The sequence below is a fragment of the Lontra canadensis genome, unplaced genomic scaffold (genome assembly GCF_010015895.1).
Source record: "Lontra canadensis isolate GAN:19392208 unplaced genomic scaffold, GSC_riverotter_1.0 scaffold91, whole genome shotgun sequence".
In the NCBI taxonomy this organism is placed as follows: Eukaryota; Metazoa; Chordata; class Mammalia; order Carnivora; family Mustelidae; genus Lontra; species Lontra canadensis.
Window position 1 is genome coordinate 62,602 of NW_022631085.1, and position 8,288 is coordinate 70,889.

An 8,288-nucleotide genomic window follows, 5' to 3' on the forward strand; every position below is an offset into this window, starting at 1 on the left:
AGCACCAACTGCATATCGAATGCTTATACAGAATGACATGACCAGGTAAGCAGGTTGGTAAATAGGCACTTAGTGGGGTTAGAGAAGAAAAGGAAGTCATAAAATAAAGGCTATTTCTGCCTAAAAACATAGTTCCACATTGGTAGGTATGGAGTTTAACAATCTCTTGTCCCCCTTTTCCTTCTTGCTCTCATTCTTTAAGTTGTAATTGTTAGGTTCAGGGCAGGCTCCCCCAAGCAAGAAGAGGAAAGGGAGGGTTCAGCCATGGGTGTACCCCTTTGGAGCCCAGTGGTTATGGATAAAATGTGTTTAATCTTTTAGATGATCAATGTTGCCTGAGCTGAGAAACAGAAAAATAACCCCTATTTGGAACTCTAGTCCAGCAAATAGGAGAAAGGATAGATGTCTTTTGCTCTATTACTGATTCCATTTGAAAGTATGCATTGGTAAATATTTTTGAATTGTTAAAATTTTTAAAAACTTTTTGAATAGGGAGTATTTCATACAACATAAAATTCAATAGGTGTGTAAAAATACAGAGTGAAAGTTCTTTTTCTAAGCCTTGTCCTCCGTCTCAGTTCTCCATGAAATCTGTGCAAACACAAGCCAATATGCCAGTATTCTCACCCTTTTATAAACATAAATGGAGGGGTGCCTGGTTGGCTCAGTGAGTTAAAGCCTCTGCCTTCAGCTCTGGTCATGGTCCCAGGGTCCTGGCATCAAGCCCCGCAGGGAGTCTGCTTCCCTTCCTCTCTCTCTGCCTGCCTCTCTGCCTACTTGTGATCTCTGTCAAATAAAAATAAATAAATAAATAAACAAAACAAACACACAAAAAACATAAATGGAAACATGATATGTTCACGGTTCTGTACCTTCCTTTTTTTGCCTAACAATATATACTGGAACTGTGTGCTATCCAGTTCTATCCAATATGGTAAATATTGCCCCATGTAATTACTTAAATATAATTTAAAAAAATTTTTTTAAAGATTTTATTTATTTATTTGACAGACAGAGATCACAAGTAGGCAGAGAGGCAGGTAGAGAGAGGGGGGAGGAAGCAGGCTCCCAGCTGAGCAGAGAGTCCATTGCGGGGCTCGATCCCAGGACCCTGAGATCATGACCTGAGCCGAAGGCAGAGGCTTTAACCCACTAAGCCACCTAGGCATGCCTTACATTTAATTTTAATTAATTAAAAATTCAGTTCCAAAGTTGCACTAGCTATGCTTCAAGCGCTCAATAGCCACATAGGGCTAGATGATACTGCAGTGGATAGTGCAGATAATAGAACACTTTGATTGTGGCAAAAATTTCTGTTGGACAGCACTGTCGAGTTTTCCTTATTCTTTTTTTTTTACTGCTCTATAGTATTCCATTGCATAATATTCCACAGTCAATTTAACCACATAGCTGGTAAATTGTTTTCTTAAAGATTTTATTTATTTATTTGACAGACAGAGATCACAAGTAGGCAGAGAGGCAGGCAGAGGGAGAGGGGAAGGCAGGCTCCCTGCTGAGCAGAGAGTCCGATGCGGGGCTTGATCCCAAGACCCTGAGATCATGTCCTGAGCCGAAGCCAGAGGCTTTAACCTACTGAGCCACCCACATGCCCCAACTGGTAAATTTTTAGTCACTGATTTAAAATGTTATCATGTACCACCTTCCCTGAAGTGACATGGCTTTTTTTTTTTTTGCAACAACTCATACACTCAAAAAATAAAAGTAGGAAAAAAAAGGATGTTTTAGGAGTCACCTTACAATGTTAGAATGGTTTGTTTATTTTATATTGGCGAGGGGAGGAAGGAGGGAACTAAAACACACTTTACATTGAATTTCCTAGAAATAACTTTAATTTTCATTTCTCTCCATTTTTTCTCCTAAATTTAACTTACTTGTTTTCCGAGAAGCTATAAATTTAAAAGCTTAAAGCACTGTGAGTGCTGGTGAACCAATCAATCCTGAAGTGACTGAACAATGGAGAAAAACGACAGGTCTGGATATCTATGGAGGATACGGACAGACTGAAACGGTATAGGACCTCATTGAAAAGACAAGGCTGGACTCAACTTAGCTGGATAAATAAAAACTGATAAATAAATATAAATAACTGATAAATAAATTTTAAAATACATGTTTATTATATCCTTATGACTGAGAGATAGGGAGGAAGGTGAGTGGTTAGAAGAATAGTTTAAAAAAAAAAGTTGTAAGGGAAGCTAGTTGCATAAAAGCTCTGTAACAGATACAGTTGTTTAGCCATTTACTGAGAAAAGCCACAATAGAGCCGATCAGAGTGAAGGCATTACAATATATTTTAAGTGAAAGAATACTAGATCTACAGAAAGATTTCCCCTTATGTAAGAGGGAACTCTCTCAGTCAGGGCTGCCTCAAAAATGTAAAATGCTGAGCTCCCTGTTACTTGAAATATTAAGGGTTCACTAGATAACTCCTTGGCAAGTATATTTCTAAAAAGGGTTATTCAAAGAGCTTATAGAAATAAGAATAAGAAAGAATTCTAGAGGAAATGAATAAGCTACTAACAAGACTGATTATTATGTAAGGAAAAGGAGGCATACAATGGAGCAGATAAGGGAAAGGTTGAAAAATTTTTCATAGCGTGTCTTTTTATAATGCTTCTATTTATAAACCATGAGAATGTAGTGCCTGGACAAAAATTAAAATACCTAAAATTGACAGATGTATGAAATAGAAGCAGCATAATAAGTATCATGCTAATACGAGTACAAATGTTTTCATTAATGTGGATATTTTCATAATTATCAATTTACTAAGTGTTGTAACTTTATGTTTTTGTTTAGTGTCTATCTCTACACTCCACGAGAGCAGAAATTTGTTTTATTTTGAGCCTTGCTCATCATAATAATGATGATCACCAATAAATATTTGTTTAATGAATGCATGGTAGATGAATGAATGAATTTTAAGTTACTTATAATGTTATTTGATTCTTTTTCCTTCTGAACTAGGTGCTAATCTGTGGAAATTTTAAGGGAATGAAAACTAAGCCTGGCTCAATGGGAAAGCTGTCTCCTGCTTTTGATGTTAAGGTTTGCACATCCCCTTCCGGGAGAATATTTAACAACCCAATCTGTTTACCACTTACCCCACTCTACCCTCTACTACGCTCCTAGTTTTGGTGATGATTTCATGCTGCTTCTATGACATCTTAATTTCCATGTAATGGAAATGGATTAGAGACATTAATTTAATGGTATCCATTTTTTTTTTTGCAAAGAAGTTTCTTGCGCCAAGCAGTTCTAGACATTTTATAAATATTAATCTATTTGATTCCCAGAAAGAACTTATAAGAGACTTTACCAATATAAGAACCCTCTTAAAATGGCTGAAGGGAAGTAGGAGATACAGGCTTCCAATTATAGAATAAGTAAGTTACAAAGATAAAAGATCAGCATAGGGAATATAGTCAGCGGTATTGTGTAGTATTGTATGGTGACACAGGGTGGCTATACTTGTGGTGAGCATAGCATAATATATAAACTTGTTGAATCACTATGCTGTACACCCAAAACTAATATAACACTGTATGTCAACTGCATGTCAATAAAAAATAAAAAACCATTTTATAGACGAGGCACAGAGAGGGAAGGAATTCACCAGAGGTCACATAGCTAGGAGTTACTAGTGTTGGGTTTCAATCCCAAGCAATCTGGTTCCAGTATCTGTACTTTTAACCACAACCATCACATTGCCCTTTCTAACAAGGGAGGTTAAGACTTTCTAAGGGGTTCAAGTAGGCCAAAGAAAGCTACAGTTTATAGTAGCTGAAGTATTTTTCTCCTTACCCAGCCCTGCCTGGCCATTTCCTGGCTCTCTGTAACCATGGCTGTTATTACCACCTGATCCCTAAGGAGCATCCTATTATCCCATCTGCACAATTTGGACAGGGTTAGAATTGTTCTCAGATCAGCAGACCCAAAGCTAGGCATAGCCAAAGGAACTTACACTAATACATAAGATAAACCATGGCATAGCAATGAAAACACAAAATAGATGAATTTACAGAACAGAACACATAAAACCAAACCTAAATGAGGGGTAATTATAGATGAAATCAATCTTCCCAGGTTCTTCTGATTATAAGGATTACACAGATACTTGTTTAAAAAATACTAATTTTCAGGCCCCTTCTAGGTAGGACCCTGAAATCTGTGTTTTAAACAAGCATCCCAATTCTCACGATCGGGTAAGTTTGAGAAAGTTTGAGTAAGTTTGAAATGGATTGCTGATGTCAACTTATGGAATAAGCCAGATCTGGGTTCTCGCCCTTGCTTTAACCTTGATGAGAACCTCGTCTAAAAGTAGGCTTGCCTGGTGGTTCAGGTCTGGCTCTGAGCTTCATGAGCGGAGCGTCTTTGGCTGAGTGTCTCTGGGGAAGTTACTAAAGTCTCAGTTTCCTGATTTGTAAAATAGGGACTAGGGTGACCAACTTGCCTCAGTTTGCCTGGGACTTACTTGGTTTTAGCATGGAAAGACATACATCCCAGAGAAACTCTCCTGCCTCAGTCCCAGGCAAACTGGTGGTTGGTTGACCTAATAATAACAGAACTGATATCATAGGCTTTTTGTGAGGATTAAATGAGATAACATCTCTAAAGAACAAAGTGTTTGGCACATAATATAGACCTAAAAGATAGGTGCCATTATTATCATTCGTCTTTCCCTTGCATTTCCTTCCTTTGAAAAGCTTTTCTAAGAAGAGATGCTAGAGGAGTCCTGGTTACATTCTGTAAACAGGATTAACAATGGTTCGTTGGTTTATAGCCTGCCTTAGGTTAGAGAAAGAAAAATTGGTAATTAAGCATTATCATGTCTGCATTGTAAGTAATCAAGCTGGCATTTCACAAAGCTGTGTTCCTTTCTTCCCTCTTAATGACAATTCCCAATATTCATTGCTGTGAAAGTCTCACAGGTGCCGCTGTACTCACAGTGATCCAAAAGCAGTGTATCACCACCACCCCACTAATTTGAGCCCAGTGTTTTTCTGGAGCAACTACATTTGTATGCAGAAAGGGTGTGGCCAAGAGGAGAACTGCTCTGTCATGCATTCCCAGTCAGCATTACTAGCTAATTTTTCCCCAACTTTAAATTATAATAAATACACATAAAATATACCATCTTGACCATTTTTAAGTGCATAGCTCAGTGGTATTAAATACGTTCATAATATTGTGCAATTATTAACAAGATCTAGCTCCATAACTCTTTTCATCTTGTAAAATTCAGACTATATCTATTAAATAATAACTTCCCATTCCACAATGTCCCCAGCCCCGACAACCACCATTCTACTTTCTACCTCTGTAACTACTATGTATAAGTACCTCGTATTAAGTGGAACCAGTATTTATCTTTTTGTGACTGGCTAATTACACCTTAGCATAATGTCCTCACGTTTTATCCATGTAGCATGGGTCAGAATTTCCTTCCCTTTTTAAGGTTGGATAATATCCCATTGTATGGATATAACACATTTTGCTTTTCTGTTCATTTGTCAATGGGTGGGTTCTTTCCACATTTTAGCTATTGTGAATAGTGCTGTGATCAACATGGGTATATAAATATCTCCTCAAGGCCATGCTTTTAATTCTTTGGGTATATACACAGAAGCAGAAATGCTGGATCATATGGTAATTCTATTTTTAAATTTTTGAGGAATTGCCATACTGTTTTCTACAGTGGTTATACCATTTTACATTCCCAAAACAGTGCACAAGGGTTCCAATTTTTCCACATCTTCACCAACACTTTCTGTGTTTTTGATAGCAGCTAAACTAATGGGTGTGAAGTGTATCTCTTTGTAGTTTTGATGTGCATATTTCCCTAAGGCAGCTACCGCCATTTTCAACTTTTTCCCAAGGGCTCCTATTACTTCTCTTGTTACCTAGCTAAGAGCATCTGCAATGACAGTGTGGCATCTGGGGATGTGCTCCCACCAGCTGGCTATCAGATTCTTGCAACTTCAAAGCCCAAAGCCCGTAATTTTCATGTCTAAAGATTTTTAAGGCCACTTGCATAATCTGGAGATTCTCTCCAGAAATAGAACATTTGCCTCTTCATATCCATTACAGAGTAATCTATTTTAAGTATCTGGAACTCTCTCTTTTTTTTTTTTAAGATTTTATTTATTTGTTTGACAGAGAGAGATCACAAGTAGGCAGAGAGGCAGGCGGGCGGGGGGGGGCAGGGGGGAAGCAGACTCCCTGCTGAGCAGAGAGCCCAATGCGAGTTCAATCCCAGGACCCTGAGATCATGACATGAACTGACGGCAGAGGCTTAACCCACTGAGCCACCCAGGCACCCCAGTATCTGGAACTCTTAAAATATCTCCTTTCCATCAGTAATTCCTTGATACTGGAGCCAAATGTTCTTTAGATGACAGGGTGGGACTTTATATATTTTTTATTTATAAGAATGTAAAAGTAAGATATTACATTTTATAATTCTTCTGCCTTTCAAGTTTCTTTTGGGGACACAGCCCATTTCCATCTGGAAAGTGCCAAATAAGTATTATACCCCTATTTTCCACACAAGCCACATCTCAGACTTGAAGGCTCTTGGTGGATGTACATAAAATAAAGTAAAGGGTTTCATATTTAAAGATAGCTAAAAGTTATTTAAGGCAAAATGTGGTACATGAGTTAAATAACCAGCCTGAAAAACGTTAATCTGGGTTTTGTTGGTTTTTTTTTTTAAAGATTTTATTTATTTAATTTATTTATTGTTCTATTTTATCCTAGATTTTAGATGTAAATGGCAAGGTTCTACCTCCTGGACAAGAAGGAGATATTGGCATTCAAGTTCTACCTAACCGACCATTTGGCCTTTTTGCTCATTATATAGTAAGAGACTTATTAAATAACCTCTTATTTCCTACTTATTTCTCAAAAGTGCTTGGTAACGATCCCTATTTGCCATAAAACACACCCAGGATAGGTACTTTAGACATATCTTGAGAGATTCATTGTCCTGAATATTAATCCCTCAGACAGGAAATCAAAGAAACATCCAAATGCTTGTTCTCCCAAGGCTAGATCACTGCTCCAGGCTCATGAAGGTAAGAGAAGGGAGCCCTAGAAAGACAGCCTTTTTGTATATACTCATCCTCTACACAGTAAAACAGCACCTAATCATTTTCTGAAATCTGCTTAGTCTCCCTTCTTGAGTGAGAGGGATAGAAAATGGGGCAGTGAGATTAAGAAATGTCTTTCACTAGAGGCCTTCCAAGTTCCCTACTGTTTGCAAACCCATTTTCATCTATGATGGAAGTATACAAATTATAGTGAAGTTTACATTGATATAATCAAAGGTCTGGGTTCTACTTATCAGTGAATTTTTAAAATTTTTAAAAGATTTTATTTATTTGACAGAGATAAAAAGAGCACAAGCTGGGGAGCGGTAGGCAGAGGCAGAGGGAGAAACAGGGACGGAACCCAGGACCCTGGGATCATGACCTGAGCCAAACGCAGATGCTTAACTGACTGAGCCACCCAGGCATCTCTACTTGTCCATGAATTTTACATAATATAACAATACTTCCTTTTTTCCTCCTACCAAAATTACAGAACCAGTTCTGTTTTTGTGTAAAACAAAACAAAATGTAAAAACAAAGTTTATTCTTTATTAGGTGCCGGTGCTTTCTTTTAACTCTGAGTATTCACCTCTCTCTTTTCCTCCCAGTGTTAGGTATTAACCACCCAAAAGACTTAATTACCCCACACCTTGGATCCTCAACTCCTGCGGTATTTAGTGATCCATCAAAGAAAATTCTCAGGGGGGCACGTGGTGGCTCAGTTGGTTAAGCAACCAACTCTTGGTTTCCCCTGAAGTTGTGATCCCAGGGTCAGGGGAATGAGCCCTGCATTGGGCTCTGCATTCAACATGGGGTCTGCTTAAGATTCTTTCCCTCTCCCTGTGGCCCTCCCGCCTCTCTCTCTCTCTCTCTCTCTCAAATTTTAAACAGCTTTAAAAAAGAAAAGAAGGGGCACCTGGGTGGCTCAGTCAATTAAGCATCTGCCTTCGGCCCAGGTCATGATCCCAGGGTCCCGGAATCAAGCCCCCATGTCTCAGGCTCTCTGCTCAGCAGGGAGTCTCCTTCTCCCTCTGTGTCTGCCCCTCCCAACCCATTCGTGCTCCCCCCTTGCTATCTCCCTCTCTCTCTCTAAATAAATAAATAAAATCTTTATTTTTTTTTAAAGATTTTATTTATTTGACAGAGATCCCAAGTAGGCAGAGAGGCAGGCAGAGA

At 38.5% G+C, this 8,288-nt stretch overlaps 1 pseudogene; it reads left to right on the forward strand.

Moving 5' to 3' along the window:
• The first annotated feature begins 19 nt into the window (after positions 1–19).
• The window catches only part of LOC116854374, a 12,391-nt pseudogene continuing 4,122 nt past the window's right edge, over positions 20–8,288 (forward strand).